Source organism: Portunus trituberculatus, chromosome 21, assembly GCF_017591435.1.
Source record: "Portunus trituberculatus isolate SZX2019 chromosome 21, ASM1759143v1, whole genome shotgun sequence".
Taxonomy (NCBI): Eukaryota; Metazoa; Arthropoda; class Malacostraca; order Decapoda; family Portunidae; genus Portunus; species Portunus trituberculatus.
In genome coordinates this window covers 7817485-7837484 of record NC_059275.1, presented here as the reverse complement: position 1 = coordinate 7837484, position 20000 = coordinate 7817485, and the positions used below count along the sequence as shown (strand labels likewise).

The 20000-nt window shown below is 43.3% G+C and overlaps 1 long non-coding RNA gene across 1 annotated transcript in view; it reads left to right on the top strand.

The window, feature by feature from the left end:
- Positions 1–5502: 5502 nt before the first annotated feature.
- LOC123507134 overlaps positions 5503–20000 on the top strand; it is a 71470-nt gene continuing 56972 nt past the window's right edge. The window contains exon 1 of the long non-coding RNA XR_006675593.1: positions 5503–5523. This is a non-coding gene — a long non-coding RNA (uncharacterized LOC123507134). The remainder of the gene's footprint in view (positions 5524–20000) is intronic.

Sequence of the window (20000 nt, the reverse complement as noted above, 5' to 3'; positions counted from 1 at the left end):
ACTCCTTCGCTGCTTATCACTCTCTGCTTATCGCCGTCCTACTCACTTGTCACTTCGGTGCAGGATTATCGGGTGTTTTGAGTCTTTTAGAACACAGAGGAGCCGCCGCGCCTGACTAACCTTGCCTTCCTCACCTGCTAAGCCGCCAACTGCCTCTCTGCTCCTGTGTACAGCTTCCCCTCAACGCCAGCACAGCCAAGCGGAGAAACTAAAGGCAAACGTCTCTTTCTTTATGATCTCTTTAAAAACTAATGAAGAACTAAATAGCAAACTTTTTCTTTATATTTTCTTGATATTAATATATCTAAAGAAAGAAATATACATACGATTTTATTATAAGATATAGCTTTGACACTAACATAGCTGGAAGAAAATAAAATAAGTTTTTTTTTTTTTCGAAGATCTGTAATAAATTATTGAACGTTTTCTAAAGATCATTAACTTAACACCACCATGAATCAAGACAATGAAAAAAAGCCTTGTCAGAACCATCAGCTCTAACGCTACCTCGTCCTTTCTTTAGTGTACTTTACGTTCTTTTGTAAATAATAAACAAACCAACACACACACACACACACACACACACACACACACACACACACACACAAACACACCATCCCCTCCTCTCCTCTTCACCGGGAACCCCTGCAGCGGGAAACTAGAATAAGGGTGACTGCAGAAAGCTTATGTGGCAGCCGACCATTCCAACCATCCCTTCCTCCCATGTATTTGCGCAACCAACCCGTACTTAGAGGTGCCTGAGGTGTGCGGCTTAATGATACGGCGCTGTACCCGCCTCTCAGAGCAACTGATTTGTAATTCTGAGGCAGATTACATGTTTTTATTGGTAAATAACTTCCACGTCAGCCTTGCCTTCCAAACTTAAACACTCGCCGTCGGAATCTGTATTGAAGACGAGGCGCAGTAAGAGGACCAGCATAGAGAGGAGGAAGAGGAGGAGGAGGAGGAGGAGGAGGAGGAGGGTGAAGGCAAAGGGCGGGAAGGGTTTAGGTTTGTGTCTGTCCCTGTCTAGATTGCCGGGCGGGAGGATCTTCTGGAGAGAGATGCAAAGAGATTTTTCCTGGTATAAGTGTGTTATTTGAGAGAGAGAGAGAGAGAGAGAGAGAGAGAGAGAGAGAGAGAGAGAGAGAGATGAGTATTTTTCCAGTTTTTTCTCTCATCTCGCGTGCTCAGCGTCAATTGAGCTCCAATATGACTGCGGTAAGGAGAACACAATGGAGGTGATTCCTTACTTGTTGCATTGCACGTGCGAGATTACGGCAAGGTGTAGGGGCGGGGAGGAAAAGTGAATCTGAACACACACACACACACACACACACACACACACTCTCACTCTCTCTCTCTCTCTCTCTCTCTCTCTCTCTCTCTCTCTCTCTCTCTCTCTCTCTCTCTCTCTCTCTCTCTCTCTCTCTCTCTCTCTCTCTCTCTCTCTCTCACACACACAAACACGGTGGTCTTCTCTCCCTCTTTAGTATTCTGTCATCGCCACCAACACACTCAAATAAATCACATTACCGGTTCGCAAAGTTTGGCCACACGAAAGCAAGGGAGACTACGCGAAGAATTATGCAACACTGAAATGAACGGACACACACACACACACACACACACACACACACACACACACACACACACACACACACACACACCCACACACACACACACATATAACATTACAGGTATCTTCCTCGGATGTTAGTCATTATGTATGTTGCTCAAGGTTTCCTGAAATTAATTTGAGCTACATGTCACCATCAATTCTCTCTCTCTCTCTCTCTCTCTCTCTCTCTCTCTCTCTCTCTCTCTCTCTCTCTCTCTCTCTCTCTCTCTCTCTTAGTAACATAATGATGAGAGAGAGAGAGAGAGAGAGAGAGAGAGAGAGAGAGAGAGAGAGAGAAGCTTCATAACTCACGTTCCATTCACTCATAAACCTCACACCACTACCACCACCACCACCACCTTCTCTTCATACCTTCACCCTGGAATGTACAACACCTGCCACCACCACCACCACCACCACCATTACCACCACCACCACCGCCGCCACCGCCGCCGCCCCGCACGCTCCTGTTCCAGGCAAGCAACACCACTCATCACCATACATTGACATGGGAATTCCAAATACGACACAGTGATTACTACTAATGTTCCTTTTGTGTGGAAGTTGTGGTGGTGTGGTGGTGGTGGTGGTGTGCTGGTGGTGGTGGTTGTTGTGGTGATGATAATTGATGTGGTGAGAATGTCGGTGTCGGTGCTACTATTGCTGTTATTGCTACTACTACTACTACTACTACTACTACTACTACTACTACTACTACTGCTACTACTGCACTGCTGCTGCTGCTGCTGCTGCTGCTGCTGCACTGCTGCTGCTGCTGCTGCTGCTGCTGCTACTGCTGCACTGCTACACTACTGCTACACCACACCACCACCACTGCTGCTGCTGCTGCTGCTGCTGCTGCTGCTGCTGCTACTGCTGCTACTACCACTACTGCTGCTGCTGCTGCTGCCACTGCTGCTGCTACTACCTGCTACTGCTGCTACTGCTACTGCTGCTATCACCACCACCACCACCACAACCACCACCACCACAAATACTTCTCCTACTTCTTCTTCATTACATACTCGAGCATAGAATAACTTTCACCTAAGAAACTACACACACACACACACACACACACACACACACACACACACACACACACACGTCCGGGCGCCTGACAGTTAACCGGACACGCGTATAACCTTCCCTTCTAACGTTAAGTGTTCGCAAGACAAATTATGGCCCGGGAGTTTGAACCTTATTTGCATACTCCGTCCGTTTCTTTACCTGCCATTACCTTTCATTACACCTTAAGCACCTCTCCCGCTCACCTGTGCATGGTAATTAACAGCAGGGACAGGTGAGATTAAGTCAGGTGTGTTATATTCAATTCCCCCTTCATTTTGTTTTGTAATTAGTCGTGATATTTGAAGGTGAGGTTCTCCCAGGTGTGTTCCAGGTGCAGGGACGCGAACGCAGGTATCTCAGGTAAATGTGTATATAATCACAGGTAAGATGTTGCAAGGAGTATCTGTGTGTATGAGTGCCGTGGCGGTTGCTTTGTCACATGCCACAGCTCGACCACAGCACAACCGCAGCCACATAGCACATTACAGACTCACCTCATGACAACCTCGCCTCATGCCACGAACATAACACTCTTGCCACATACTGCAGAGACAAATAGCTCATTACACTCGCCACTCACCCACTCGCCAATATTACGTAGTGTTTCATAGGAGTATTTAAGACACGAGTCACATGCAAGTCACATACGAATACACTCACAATAGTTTTCCATGTTGCAATGTTACCTTCTCACCACAGTCAACATATGATTTTAAAGATGTTTTAATTTCACACCACATATGGACAAAACCACATACAAGGTTATGATCACACCACATGCAGCAACTTCATGCCACACTACATAGTCAATAAACTCACATGACATCACACAACCATACCTCAAACCGTACATAGCCACATATTCCCACAATACACATCAACATCTACATAACATACCACATCGCACATACCACTGCTTCGTACCTACATTTCAGCCACATTCTGTATCCACATATCCACATAAGACACCACAAACTGGCCACATACTGCACATAACCAATAGAAACGTAGAAATAATTATAAATGCACATTACGGCCGCATCAAAGTTACATTACGTTATATTACATCCTAAAACATCCACGCATCAAAAAAAAAATCACATCTTCTCCTGCGTATATAGAAGACTTAACCTCTTCAGTACCATGATGTATTTTCATATCCATTCTGGTTACTATTTGGTGATTCTGTACAGCTTCAGAAACTTATGTGGGGATTATAATAGTGAAGATTCTTGCCATTAATCTTCTAACCTCCATAGATCCTTCCTAATGTAAATAAAATTGTCAAATTGTACATAAAACTCATGGTAAAAATGTGTCCCAGTAATGATGAGATATGTTAAAGTGCGTGTGTGTGTGTGTGTGTGTGTGTGTGTGTGTGTTTACTTATAGATTTAATTTTGCCTCCACTGTTTAAATTTGAATTAGGCGTGTGTGTGTGTGTGTGTGTGTGTGTGTGTGTGTGTGTGTGTGTGTGTGTGTGTGTGTGTGTGTGTGTGTGTGTGTGCCAGCATGATAATAAATAATAATCCACCAAGTTTATGCAACAAAAATATGAGTAATTAATTGTCTCCATGGAGAAAAGCATTAATAAAGAAACTCAATCATGACATAAAAAAAAAAGATGTTACTAATTTAATCTCTCCACACATGGTCTGGTAATGACTGACTTGTTCTGTTAATAAATCACTTATATAAGAACGTGGTTTCTAAGGTCTAGTCTAGTTTTGGAGGAGATTTATGGTGTGGATAGCTGAAGGGAAGTGATTCAAGTATCGACAGATGATTTTTTCCTTTTTTTAATGGAAGAGGGGGAGCTGGCCAAGGGCAACAAAAAATATAACAAAAGAGGCCCATTTGATTGATTGCCAGTTTTCGTGTCTTTTATGTTTGGAGGTGGCCACTAATTTCTGACCAAATTTTCATCATTAGTACAGTTTTTGGTGCTGAATACGAATATGACATTCATTTTCTCGAGAAATGAAAGATAGGTGTAGTGGCGGCGAGTAGAGATGAGGCACATATCTAAAAAGATTACGTTAGGTAAGGTTAGGTTAGGTTAGGGTTGGGTTAGGTTAAGTTAGGTTAGGTTAGGTAAGGTTAGGTTAGGTTAGGTTAACTCACCTCTCTTAGGCAATTGTTGAAATCAACTGTAGTAGCGCGACATATCCTCAATTCGTCCTCACAGTATTTAATGCTGGAATACTCTTTTGCCCAGGAATAAATGAAGACGATGATTTTCTTCAATGGAATGGTACTGCCATCAAGCCAAGTGTTTTTTCTCACTGAAACTTTATCACGGCAAGCTCTCTTGTAACACATCCACGATACACTTTCGTTTGTCTTTTAATTATCATTTGATGTTTCTTTTACACCTTTTCTCTTTTCTATGATATTAAAGTTCTGCAGAAATTTGACAGCGTCTTCTTCGGTCAAAATATTGGTAAATAACCACTGCAAGTTGTAGTTCACATCCATCTTGTCCACGGTCGTCTCAAACGTGCCGCGTGACACCCGACTGTGTATTGTTGCGCCCGTTAATTACTATTGCATGAATTAATGCGCGTCGCAAGGTAGTGCGCATTAAATCCTTTTTTTTGTGTAATTATCTTTCATTTCTCGAGAAAATGAATGTCATATTCGTATTCAGCACCAAAAACTATATTAATGATGAAAATTTGGTTGAAAATTAGTGGCGACCTCCAAACATAAAAGATCCCAGTTTTCTGCATTAACTCTGTTTTATTCTATTTTTTTTTATAGATGGTGACGGTGGTGGACAGGTAGGAAATGCTGCGGTGGTGCTGGAAAACCTGAGTAAAGGAGAGAAGGTATGTGATGATGTGTGACTGTGGTGTGTGGTGTATGGTGTGTTTTACCTTGCCTCCTGTCTTCTAACGTTATGATGGTCAGATAAGAAATATTTAAATCAAACAGAATATAAAGCAGACATGAAGCATTTTATAGAATGACTAAGACCAAGACAGATATTCAGTGACTAGTGTTGTTTATTAATAGATTGTTAATGTTTTGTAAGTTAGCGTCAGTTTGCTATTCGATGTGAAAAATAAGACTTGCTTGAATTAAAAGGATAGCATTGTAAAGGAAATATGATGTAGAAGAGATTCGTATGAAGTATTCACTGACCGAGACCAAGAGACAAGGAATATTTGCGCGTGAATTGCCGTCCTGTATTTGCCAATTAACATCAACGTCTTATTTGGTGAGAAAAAATAAGTTAAATTAAATTGGATGAGTGACCAAGAGAAGCATAGGCGAGTGTTCATTAGGAGATTATGCCCTTGAGTTCTCGTTACGTCTTAAAATTCCCATCAGTTTGCAATTTTTATACGAGAATTAATACCAACTTGAGTGAACAGAGCGTGAAGCAAACAGAATGCAGAACAGTGACTAAGAGTGTTCATTAGCAGTAGTGTTTGTTCGTAAATACTCACTGCGTCTGTTATTACTCTTCCTCCTCCTCTCGTTCCTGCCTCTTGATAACCCGCCGCGGATGTGCAGGAAATGCCTCGTTGTAAGAGTATATTGTTGTCATTATCATCGTTGTTGGTACGGTGATGCGGTGGCTGCCGGATTACGTTACACTAGAGTTACTCATTATTCTTGTCCTTCTTTTTTTATTTTTCTATCGCTTTTTATTCTTATTTTGGTCCCGCGAAGCATATAAAGTGTTGTGTTCGCCTACTGATAGTTTTATTAGATTTGGTGTAGCTGTAAAGGACACTGCAATAATAATGACTTGGTTACTTGATATGTGTTGCGATTTGAATATATACAGGCACACGCATACACACTTACACACACACACACACACACACACACACACACACACACACACACACACACACACACACACACACACACGTTAGCTCAGTGGTTAGAGCGCTGGCTTCACAAGCCAGAAGACCGGGGTTCGATTCCCCGGCCGGGAGGAGATATTTGGGTGTGTCTCCTTTCACGTGTAGCCCCTGTTCACCTAGCAGTGAGTAGGTACGGGATGTAAATCGAGAAGTTGTGACCTTGTTGTCCCGGTGTGTGGTGTGTGCCTGGTCTCAGGCCTATCCGAAGATCGGAAATAATGAGCTCTGAGCTCGTTCCGTAGGGTAACGTCTGGCTGCAGCAGATCAGTGAAAACACACACACACACACACACACACACACACACACACACACACACACCGCGTGGTGTAGTGGTTACCACGCTCGACTCAAAATAGAGAGGGTCCGGGTTCGAGTCCCGGAAAGCAGCGAGGCAAATGGGCAAGCCTCTTAATGTGTGGCCCCTGTTCACCTAGCAGTAAATAGGTACGGGATGTAACTCGAGGGGTTGTGGCCTCGCTTTTCCGGTGTGTGGAGTGTGTTGTGGTCTCAGTCCTACCCGAAGATCGGTCTATGAGCTCTGAGCTCGCTCCGTAATGGGGAAGACTGGCTGGGTGACCAGAAGGCGACCGAGGTGAATTACACACACACACACACACACACACACACACACACACACACACACACACACACACACACACACACACACAGGATTGCAATGTATATTTTTTTTAGATATACTCACGAGTTTTGTTCGTGTGTGTGTGTGTGTGTGTGTGTGTGTGTGTGTGTGTGTGTGTGTGTGTGTGTGTGTGTGTGTGTGTGTGTGTGCGTTGCTTATTATCAATGTTTGCTTCCTCTGCACTACTTTTTTTTTTTAGTTTTAATCTATATTTCTTATTTGTTTATTTTTTTAGTGTATAAATTTGTTCAGCTCTTACTTTTATCTTTTTATTCCTACTTTCTCTTCCCTTTTATCTCTCTTCCTTTCCCTTCTACGGCACTCGTAAAAAAGATTATTACTGCCGCTCACCACCACCACCACCACTACAACCACCACCGTCATCACCACCACTACCACCAACACTACTACAACCACCACCGTCACCACTACCACTCACAAATTCCTAACATTCTCTCTCTCTCTCTCTCTCTCTCTCTCTCTCTCTCTCTCTCTCTCTCTCTCTCTCTCTCTCTCTCTCTCTCTCTCATAACTACCATTACTAATACTAATCATAATTCTTCACCACCACCACCACCATCACCACCACCACCACCACCACCACCAGCGTTGCCAATGCCCGCTGGCGACAGGTTGTGGTGTGCTGCAATGGTGTCAAAGCGTGACGGGGCGGGGCGGGGCGAGGCGGGGCGGGGCGGTACGGGGCGGTCACAGTGTCGCCCAGATAAGGAAGGAGAAAAAATGTGTGTGTATGTTACCCTTGACCTTGTGCTTGTTAGTGTGCCAATTGGTCTTCGTCAAGGTGTTTATACTCTCTCTCTCTCTCTCTCTCTCTCTCTCTCTCTCTCTCTCTCTCTCTCTCTCTCTCTCTCTCTCTCTCTCTCTCTCTCTCTCTCTCTCTCTCTCTCTCTCTCTCTCTCTCTCTCTCTCTCTCTCTCTCTCTCTCTCTCTCTCTCTCTCTCTCTCTCTCTCTCTCTCTCTCTCTCTCTCTCTCTCTCTCTCTCTCTCTCTCTCTCTCTCTCTCTCTCTCTCTCTCTCTGTGTGTGTGTGTGTGTGTGTGTGTGTGTGTGTGTGTGTGTGTGTGTGTGTGTGTGTGTGTGTGTGTGTGCTGTATCCTTTTCCTCTTAGCACCATTTTTCCCTCTCAATCCTTGCTTCCCACGAGATGAGTTACGCGTGACTCATGAAATCACAGCCTGGGACGTGAATCTTTTACTCTCACTTTACACATTACCATGAATCACAACAACAATTAAACACCCCAGGCTTCTTTTTTACTCACCTAGCGCAGTCAGCAGTCGGTCTCATGAGTCAGTCAACATGGATACACCCACCCTCTTACTCTGACTCAGCAGGTAGCGAATGGGGGTCGTGAGTCAGTCAGCAGATGCGGAATAGCGTGAGGATACCGTGAGTCAGCGGTGAGTTATGCATGATCCTCTGAGTCAGCGATATTTATGTCCTTTATCCTTGAGTCAACTGAGGCTCGTGTTTCTGTGTCGTGTGAGGCTGAGGATGAGGAGCATGAGGTGACACACACTCATGTCCTCCCCTCAGATGGCCGTGTTACGTTGCACAGGGCGGGAGAGAGAAGAGGGGAGAGGGGAGAGGGGAAAGGAGGAGTGATGGGAGAGGGAGACTGGTACAAGACTTGAGTTTAGAGGTTAAGAGAGGAGAGAAGAGTTGATGAAGGGATGAGAGAAAAAGGAGATGGGAAGATAGGGAAGGGGTGATGGAATGTAGGAGAATGATAAAGAGAGGTTAGATGAGAGAGAGAGAGAGAGAGAGAGAGAGAGAGAGAGAGAGAGAGAGAGAGAGAGAGAGAGAGAGAGAGAGAGAGAGAGAGAGAGAGAGAGAGAGAGAGAGAGAGAGAGAGAGAGAGAGAGAGAGAGAGGTGATGATGGGACAGTAAGGGGAATGATGGAGTTGAGATGGGATGAAGAGCTTAAGGGGAGATGGAACATGGGAAGAGATAAAAGAAAGGTAAGAATGGGAATTAATGGTGATGGGAAAGAGAAAAAGAAAAAAAGTGAGAGGGAAGAAATAAGAAAGAGGAGGAGATGTAAAGAAGAAGCAGGAAAAGAGAGAGTGACTTATGAAGTATAGATAAAGAGAGAAAGAAAGGAGAGACAATAAAAGATAAGAAATAGTATACGTAGAGAACATTTAAAAAAGAAAAAAAACAAGAGTGTAGGAAAAATAAGAGGATAAAAGTGAAACGAGAGATGGAGTGAGGAAAAAATAGTGACCTGCTAAACTAAACGAGGCAGTTACTATTGTGGTGAGTAAAAAAGGAAGTGTTATTGACAGGAGAGTGAGAGGGTTGAAAATAAGATGATTGATTGATTGAATGATTGATTGCCTCACTGACTAACTGACTGCCTCACTGGCTGCTTAGTGGCGCCGCATGTCTAAATAACATCGTTAAGATAAGATTAAAAAACAACTTACCATTGAAAGATAAGTTTATATAATAAATGAAGCAATATAATGGAGGAAGACAGCTTTCTCTCTCTCTCTCTCTCTCTCTCTCTCTCTCTCTCTCTCTCTCTCTCTCTCTCTCTCTCTCTCACGGCAGTTTTTCACTAAATTGACCAACTTTTCTTTCTTTTCTTTTTATATATATATATATATATATATATATATATATATATATATATATATATATATATATATATATATATATATTTTTTTTTTTTTTTTTTCGTAGAAGCGAAAAAATAAAGCAAGGTTTTTCCTATATCTATTTACCTTTCGCCAGCCAGTCTCCTTGACACACACACACACACACACACACACACACACACACACACACACACACACACACACACACACACACACACACACACACACACACACACACACACACACACACACACACACACACACACACACTTATTCAGTACTATATTTTTTTCTCTCTTTCTCAAAGATTAATTTTATTCACTAACCATAAACACAACCAAACCAAATCATAACAAGAGTAAAACAACCTCAACGGCACTTTTTTTATATTTTTCCTTTAGTGGGTGGGTGTTCGGGGACGGCTGAGGAGGCGATGGTGGGTGGCGGGACTGTTGGAAGAGGCACGAGGCAGGAGCAGGAGGAAGTGAAGTGTTTCGTGTTTCAAACCAAAACAAGTCCTTTCCAGTGTATCCTTTATTTGTATCCTTATTTTTCTCTTCCCCCCCACAAGGTGTCCTTAGTGTTTGTGGTTACATTTGTACTATTAGGAACACTCTAATGTGACCTAAACCTAACCTATTATAACCTAACCTAGTCTAACCTAACCTAACATAATGGAACCTAATCTACCCTAACCTCAACTAGTCTAGCCTAACTTAACCTACCTATACCCTACACTACCCTACACTACCCTAATCTAACCTAACTTACCCCTACCTAACTTAACCTTACCTAACTTAACCTAACCTAACCTAACCTAACTTTACTTAACTCTGCTTTACTTTACTCAACCAAACCTAACCTAACCTAACCATGACTGTATCTTGAGTGTGCCTGTGTTGCCGAGTGGCGGGTGGAGCGTGGCCGAGTTTCTTTGCCCAGGTAGCGCAGGTGAGAATGTACCAGCCCCTCCCAGACCCGCTGATAATTAACCTCTTGACGGTACAGAGGCAGGTGAGGGTTTATAGATCTTATCAGCGCGCGCGCGTACACACACACACACACACACACACACACACACACACACACACACACACACACACACACACACACACACACACACACACACACACACACACACACACACGTAGCCTTCACACATGTACACACACACACACACACACACACACACACACACACACACACACACACACACACACACACACACACACACACACACACACACACACACACACACACACACACACACACACACACACACACGGACCCTTCAAATGTTTAAGTGCAGCGTCATTGTCCTAAATTTAACGAAAGTCTGCCTGATTTTGACACATATGTGCAAGTTCATTCCCTTATAGAAATTTTGACACACGTACGTAGAAACATTTCCGGTGTAGGTAAAGATAGAAAGTTCTTGGTCGTGACTTTCTTTGCGTTCGTTATGTATTTATTTATTCTGCGCGTTCATTCCCTCATAGAAATCTTGTCACATGGAGACGTATATTGAGTTTCAGCGGGGCCAGAAATAGAAAGTCCTAAGTTACACACACACATTAGTAATTAGTATTGATGACTTTTCATTCTATTTTTGCATTTAAGTTACGTATTCTCTGTTTCCAGTCGATGTCAAAGCAGCAAAAGTCAAAGATTTACTATTAGAGTTATTATAAACAAAGGAAAAAATGTTTACGTTTAATAAAGTCAAATTTGCGTGTTTTGTTTCTTGTATAATTAGATATTTATCCCCTTAGTTATTGTTCATCTTCTATTCGCTTGTTTCTTAAGGTGTGAACGGTTCTTGAAAGACATTTTTTCTTCTTTATCTTATTTTTGTTCCAGAGAAACAGACCAAGGCCACAAAGATACGAAAACAAAAAAAGCCCATTTTAGAAAACATTCGTGGTGAGAAAGTAAAGTGTTTCTCTGGGTGTTTTAATGGTTGTAAGGACAAATTAACGTGATTTCTGCATTATTAGAAGGAAATACTCTCATCAGAACTCGTCTATAGTCATCTCTGTGGCTAGAAATCAGCTGTGGTGGGAGAGTAAAGTGTTTCAGAATACGACCCTCACTTGACTCTTGCTTCACTCCCGTTACCAACCTGTGCCATTCCGAGTCACGAGAGAAGCGGTTTCCTCAGGTGTCTCGTAAAGTCTGTATGGTTTTAACGTGTCCTTTCTTTCTGGACCAGTAGCAAAAGAGGGCAGTTTCTCAGTTTCTCTCTCTCTCTGTGTTTGCTTTAGCCTTTCATCTGTCTCCCGTGTGTGAACTGAGAGATAAAGGAGAGAGGGAGAAGGAAGAGGAAGGGCTGATGGGAACTATTTTGTCACGTAATGAGAACTAAAACGTTTCCTTTCTCTTCTATTCTTTATTTTGACATTCTTTCCTCTTTTTCACGATCATTTTTTTCCTTCTTTTTCGCCTTTTTTTCTAAACAGTGAAAAGAAAGATGGAAATGGATTGATAGCTATAAGATCTCTCTCTCTCTCTCTCTCTCTCTCTCTCTCTCTCTCTCTCTCTCTCTCTCTCTCTCTCTCTCTCTTGCTTCCCTTCTCTATTTTACCTTCTTTTCCTCTCCGCATTCATGTTTCCTTCCTTTTCCTTTTATCTCTTTCGTGCATAAAAGGAAGAAGAAAAGAGGGAGAGAGTGATAACTGAGACAATTTTCCCTTCCTTTTTTTTCCTTTTAATTTGCTCTCTTTCTTAATCTTCTTGTTCTTTTATAATTCACCTCTTCCTTATTTATCTTTCTTTCTAAACTATTCTCTCGTTATTCTTTTCGTCTTTCATAATTTAACCTTTTTTTTTTATTTTCATATCCGTAATCACCTGATCCTTAATCCATCTTCCTTTGATTTTTTCCTGCTACCTTACTTTTTTTTCCTTAATACCTCCCTTATCCGTCCCCTTATCGCCATCCTTTAACTCCCCTTTATTGCGTCCAACAAGCCTTTATCTCCTTGATTAGCAAATAACACACCTGAGCAATTGTATAACCAAAATATAAAGCCATTTGAGAGATAATGTTACTTACCTGCCTTTACTTACCTTCTGCTATAAATCTTACCTTCAAAATGTTACCTGTAGTTCGTATTGGAATCTTGCTTACCTGGTGGTGTTGCTATGAATATAAAGCCATTTCTACTTACCTGGTGGTGTTGCTATCATGTGGCGTGCGGTGTGGTGATGATGCTGGTGTAGTTGTGTTGCTATCATGAAGTGGTGGTAGTGGTAGTGGTGGTGGTGGTGGTGTACGTGAGTAGCTGTCACGCCTCCGTCCTATCGCAGTGCCCTCTATCTGTAATTGCCTCACCTGACCTCATAATAAAGAATAGCAAGAATACGGTGTCTGGCAACCAATAGTACTCATCTGTTCCTTCCTCTCCAGTTTACCTTTTTTTTTTATCCTGAGCTTGATAAATTCTTCAGTTTTTTTTTTTTTTTGTGTTTCTTTTATTAATTTTATGTTCCTGTCATCGCGAGTTTGCTATATTTTTTTCTCTTTTTCTTTTTCTTATTTGGTTTTGCTTGATATATTTGTTTTATGGTTATGTTCCTTCTATCGTAAGTTTGATGTATTTCTCTTTGTTTCTTTTCTTTTCCTTTTTTTTTGGTCATGTTCCTCTTATCGTGAGTTTGATATATTTTTTCAGTTATTTTTCTTTTGGATATGTTCCTTTCATAGTCAGTTTGATATATTTCTTTATTGCTTTTAGTGTTTATTTATTCATATATTTCTTCAAATTTCTGGTATTGTCTGGTAGCATTTCTTGGTTCTTTGGCGAGTTCTTTTCCTTGATCTGATAGCGCTGATCCTTTCATCTTAAATTGTTTACCCTTCTATCATCGAGTCTGGTGAATTTTTCCTAGTTTCTGTTGCTTTATCACAGGCTATCGTCCTTCTGTTTATCCGATGGGTCTTTAGGGTTTAAGGGGGTCTTGCTAACGATACCAAAATGGGAAATAGTAGCGAAAAAAAGGCCCATAAAAGATACTAGTCCCTAAGGAGAACTGATCGAGAGCATATGCAAAATTAAGTCTTCTTGAAACCTCTCCATTGAAAGAATTTAGGTCATAGGCAAGAGGAAATACAAAAGAAGGCGGAAGTTTCAAAGAGCACCGTTAAAATGGATGAAAAGTAGTAAAGCAGTGAGAGAAAGGAGTATGACTCTATGTATGTATTTTGCTAGTATATCATTTTGTTACTCTTGTGTCATTGAACTAACTGTGTGTGTGTGTGTGTGTGTGTGTGTGTGTGTGTGTGTGTGTGTGTGTGTGTGTGTGTGTGTGTGTGTAATTCACCTCGGGCACCTGCTGGTCACCCAGCCAGTCTTCCCCATTACGGAGCGAGCTCAGAGCTCATAGACCGATCTTCGGGTAGGACTGAAACCACAACACACAACACACACCAAGAAAGCGAGGCCACAACCCCTCGAGTTACATCCCGTACCTATTTACTGCTAGGTGAACAGGGGCTTGCCCATTTGCCTCGCCGCTTCCCGGGACTCGAACCTGGCCCTCTCGATTGTGAGTCGAGCGTGCTAACCACTGTGTGTGTGTGTGTGTGTGTGTGTGTGTGTGTGTGTGTGTGTGTGTGTGTGTGTGTGTGTGTGTGTGTGTGTGTGTGTCTGGCCTGGTTGTTGCACACGTGACCATCAGGTGCTATCAGTGTCCCAGCAGCAGCAGCAGCAGCAGCAGCAGCAGGAGGAGGAGGAGGAGGAGGAGGAGGAGGAGGAGGAAGATGTCCGGGCTCCGAGGTGTCTGGTGGGGTCTCACTCTCTCGCAGGTGTCCCGGCTAGATGGACTTTCCTCTCTCCTTTATCTATCACTTTTTCTCCGCCGTGTGCCCGCAGCCTGGAGCCTCACGTTGATTGGCGCTTTAGGAAGGGGGTAAATGTCTTCGCGCGGACACCTGATCCCCGCGACAAAAAGGTACAAAGCCTCATCACTTATCCCGCTTTGATACGCTGACGGGGACTGATCGGCGGGGCGGGCGTGGCTCCCTTCGCGGCTTATGACCACTTACCACCTATCGCGACCTGGCTTTGGAGGGAGAGCGAGACAGGGGCTGAGGGAGTGACTTAACCAGTGTAGAGAGGAGGTGGAGCTAACTAGGGCGTACAAGAAGGGGAAGAGGGAGATATTTAGGGACTACAGGGGGAAAGAGGAGGGTGGGGAGGTAACTGGCGTGTACAGGAGTGGGAAGTGGTTGCCTGACGCGTGAAGAGGCAGCGAGCAGTAGAAGTGGCGCTACCTGACGTGTAAAGTGCGGACGGGGAACTAACTGGAGCGCACAGGACCGAGAAGGAGAGGAGAGTAGGGGGGCGTTGGCTGGGTGAAGGGAACACACACGCTGCAAGGGACGGGTGACAGTCAGAGGCTCCCGCGCGTCTGGTCCCGCGGGTCACCTAGCTCAGATAAGACCCGCCTCGCCGCCGCTGAAGGAGGGACACCGGGTAGCAACAAGGGCGGCGTCCAGGTAAACACGACTCTCACCCTTGTTCAGGACTATACGAGCAACACTGAGCGCTGTGACAAAGAAGTGGAGGCGACACTCACCGGCGGACGTGACGAACGAGGCGGGGCGCAGATAGCACAACGACACGCGGCGGCAGATACGACGACACCGGTAAAGAACAAGAGGTAAAAAACATTTGGACGAGAACCGAGGAGAGCTGAGATTGAGGAGCGTGATAAGCCGTAAAAGAGTATAAAGAGTGAGCGTTTGAAGCGAAGTAACAACACAAGCAAACATCAAAACTCGCGTAAAGAGACTCAACGCGCACAAATCCCTCTGCAAATGATAAGATGATAAAAAAGACAGAGAACAAGTAAAAAAAAAAAAAAGCATAGAAGAAGAGAACAAGAAAGGCAAGAATCGTGTCCTCTGCACAGCTTGGAATCTGCGGCATTTCCTGATGTAAACACAAGACGTGGCACAGAAGGAGGTTGTTTCTGTTGTTTCCTTGCTGTTCCGCGACTTCGTACTTTTCCTAAAGCTAATTCCTGCTAGCGAGACATACGCACAACAACTCCAAGACGCGACGGCGGATCCTACTTCCTGAAACCCCAAAGACTGTCAGATTTACTAGCAACAAACGCCAAACAGGAAAACTTTACAGCAGTGCGAGGAAGTGGAGTTTGTGTTTTCGCTCAGGCCTCGGGAATGTAACTAAAGGAAGGCGTGTGTGTATTAGCGAAGGAAACATGCACCGCCTTTCTGTTATCAGACCGCCGCACGACTGTTTGGGATGTTGATGAGGCCCTGACGAGAGAGAACCTGACTCCCCAGAACACTTCCCCACCACTCACTCACTCACTTACTCACTCGCTCGTTCACTCTTGAGTATCCATTTCTCTCTCTCTCTCTCTCTCTCTCTCTCTCTCTCTCTCTCTCTCTCTCTCTCTCTCTCTCTCTCTCTCTCTCTCTCTCTCATGCAGCGTTCCTTTTTTCTCACACCAATCATTCCCTCTCACTCCCACCACTTATTCCTCACAAGCACACACACACACACACACACACACACACACACACCTTCACCCATAAAGCACACCTGCCCATCACTTCACTTCACCTTCCCTATTCCAACATTCTCCCATCACTGGACCACACACAAGAGTCTCCCACTTCTCTCACTCTCACACTCTCCTTCCAGCAACAGTTACTCCCACGCCCGCCATACTTAGTCTAGATATACAGGATCGTCACAACACTGACTTTTCGCTTATTTTCCGTCTACCCTCGCCCGAATTCCGCCTTCCTCCGCGGATTGGGTGTCTCACGGAGTTACTCTCTTGTTTACACAGCTTGCGCCAAGTTTACCCGCTGCGTTCCTCCCGTGTGACTGGCGAGTGAGTGACCGTTTGCCGCCCATGTGTTTCTACGTAAGCGTAGTTTTTGAGGGATGAAAGCACTTGAAGTTTGTCTGGTTTACTTATTAGCTTTGAAGAGATTATGATTTTTGGATGGTTGACGTTTAATAAGGCGACTGTCACGTGTGTTTTTCCATTGTTATGTTATTCCTCAGTGAGTACAGCTTTGTTTAGGGCCGCAGCAAAGTAGCAGCTAGATTCTTGGTGCTTGTTACTCCTTATGGACAGAAAAACACAAACGAATAAGAGAAATGGTTAATATGTTAGTAAAAAGTGTTCCATTTACTGCTTTAACACCTTGAGCAGCATGACGCGTTTACATATTCATTCTGCATACTATTTAGTGATTTTATACAGCTTCAGAAACTCACGTGGGGGATTAGAATAGTGAAGGCTGTGGCCATTAATCTTCTGACTTCCATAGACCCTTCCTAATGTAAATAGAATGGTCTAATCGTAAACAAATTTCTATGTAAAAATGTGTTCCAGTACTGAAGAGGTTAAGGTTCTGCTCAGTGAATGACGTTATACTTGACTCCTACAGTACAGTAGTAAAACTATGTATACAGGTACTGAAAAATTCAATTGTTCCGACACATCTTTGTCTGTCTGCGATGTCTTTGAAGCATGTGCAGTAAACTTTCATGAGATAATTGTATCAAGCTCAAACAAAAGGAAAACCCACACCAAAGAGATTTTATTTTGTTGTGTCTTTAATTTTGGCAGATAGCTTTGTAAATATTTTTTGTAATAATACTTTAAGGCAATGGATTGTTTTGACTGACTCTGAAAGGATTGAGTCTTCCTTCTAAGTGTAAACCGACCCAATGAAGCTGACACACTCTTGAGGCAACTTAGTCGGTGTTGTCTTTCCCCCGAGGAACACCACAGCCAAGCATTCTGGGTTAACAAAGCAAGCGGTGAGCCTCGGTATGAAGTAAGGCTGGGCTGCAAGGTACGTCACTTTCTGGGTCAGGGCTGGAGGAAGACTGCGTTAGTGGAGTCAAGTTCTCATCTCAGGGACCTCGATACTTTTGTTTTGATTGGACTAGTGTGGTGAAGCAAGCAATTTAACCCCTTCATTACTGAGACTCATTTATACTTTGATTTTTTTGGGTATGATTAGACGATTTTAATTACATTAGAAAGGGTCTATGGAGGTCAGAAGAATAACGGCCAGTCTTCACTATTCAAATACCAATATAATGCTTCTGAAGCAGTACAAAATCGGCAAATAGCAACCAGAATGAAAATGAAAACGCGTCCTGGTACTGAAGAAGAGACTAAAGGATGGATTTCAGATCAATTATTGATATGATAAAATTACTCAAAATAAACAAAAATACTAATATGAAATAAAAACGTGAAATAATTATAGTTTTTCCACTAAGAATTGAAAAAAACAACTCAATTTCCTCATAACTCGTTCCAAAACTTACATGAAAGAAAAGTTTGAGATTGTCTGAAAATTTGCAGTGAAAATGAAAAAGAAAAGGATATATTATAGTCGAGATTCCAACCAAAGAATTACAAAACACAAACCATCAAACTCAGCATTTCCCTTTAACCCCTTCAGTACCATGACGCGTTTCCATATTCATTCTGCTTACTATTTGGTGATTTTATACAGCTTCAGAAACTTATGTAGGGTATTAAAATAGTGAAAACTGTGACCATTAATCTTCTGACCTCCATATACCCTACCTAATATTGATAAAATGTTCTATCCGTGCACAAAATCTCAAGGTAAAAAATGTGTCCCAGTAATGAAGGGGTGAACATGTAGCAGATCATAAAAGTAAGAACAAAACTAGGAATAAAACACCTTGAGCCTTGCCTTACTTTTTGTGACTAAATCCAGCCAGTCAACAAGTAAAGGCGGCGTGGGCGGCAAGAGTCACGTAAATCCCAACCTTTTTTACACAGACTTTTTATGCAACTTTTTTTTTTTACACTCCCCGCTTGGTAAGTTGTGGAGATTACGACGCTGTGGCAAAGTTACGACACAGAGTAAATTACGAGGCCATTGACCCTGATTTGAAGATTATCTGACTCTCTCTCTCTCTCTCTCTCTCTCTCTCTCTCTCTCTCTCTCTCTCTCTCTCTCTCTCTCTCTCTCTCTCTCTCTCTCTCTCTCTCTCTCTCTCTCTCTCTCTCTCTCTCTCTCTCTCTCTCTCTCTCTCTCTCTCTCTCTCTCTCTCTCTCTCTCTCTCTCTCTCTCTCTCTCTCTCTCTCTCTCTCTCTCTCTCTCTCTCTCTCTCTCTCTCATGTGATCACGTTTAGCGTTAGTGACAAAACAAATAGAATGTGTCACTTTGTTTAGCGTGACAACATCTGTTTGACGTTTGCTTTGGAAGAGGAGGAGGAGGAGGAGGAGGAGGAGGAGGAGGAGGAGGAGGAGGAGGAGGAGGAGGAGGAGGAGGAGGAGGAGGACGAGGAGGAGGAAGGAGAACATGAGGGTGAAGGAAGACGAGAGGAGACTGAGAGAAAAAGAACAGGAGAGAGAAGAGAGTGAATGAGAGACGCAAGAAGAAAAAAAAAGTGGGAGGAGAGAGATAAAAATGAAGAGAGTGGAGGAGGAGGAGGAGGAGGAGGAGGAGGATAAGGAGCGAGGAGGGCGGCGCTGTCTTTTGAGCCCCCTGATAAGATAATCGTAAATATGTGCTGGGTGTTCAGGCCGCCTCTACCCCTCCCATCTCCCCTTCCTTCCCCACTTCTCCCCTCCTTCCTCCCCCCTCCTATCTAACCCTTTCTTTCTCCTCTCCACACTACAACTCAGCGTTTACTTCCTGTTTCTTCATCCATTCTTTTATCTCTTCTATTCTTCTTCTTTCCTATATTTCGTCTTCCTCTTTTTCAGTCACTTCTTTTTCCTCTTTATTCTTTCCTTTTTTTTCATTTTTTCCTCATCTGCTCATTTACATCGTGATTTCTCTTTCTCTATTCCTTTCTTTGTTTTCTCCTCTTCCTTGTTCCCTTTCTTCTATGGTATATTCTCCATGTCTTCCATCCCTTTTCAATCCTTTCCTTCCTCTCTTCTTCCTCACCTCATCCTTACCCATCTTTCTCTCCATTATTTCACTTCCCCTCTTCATTCAAGCACTTTCTCTTTTTTTTTCTTTCTTTCGTTCAAGAATAACCTCTACACCGCCTGTTCTTAAGGGTGACTATCGTAGGGCGCTGAACTACTGACGGAGGTGCGGCAGGTGAAGAGGTAAGGGAGAGGGAGAGGAGGGAGGATGGAGAGGGACACAGCACACCTGGCCAA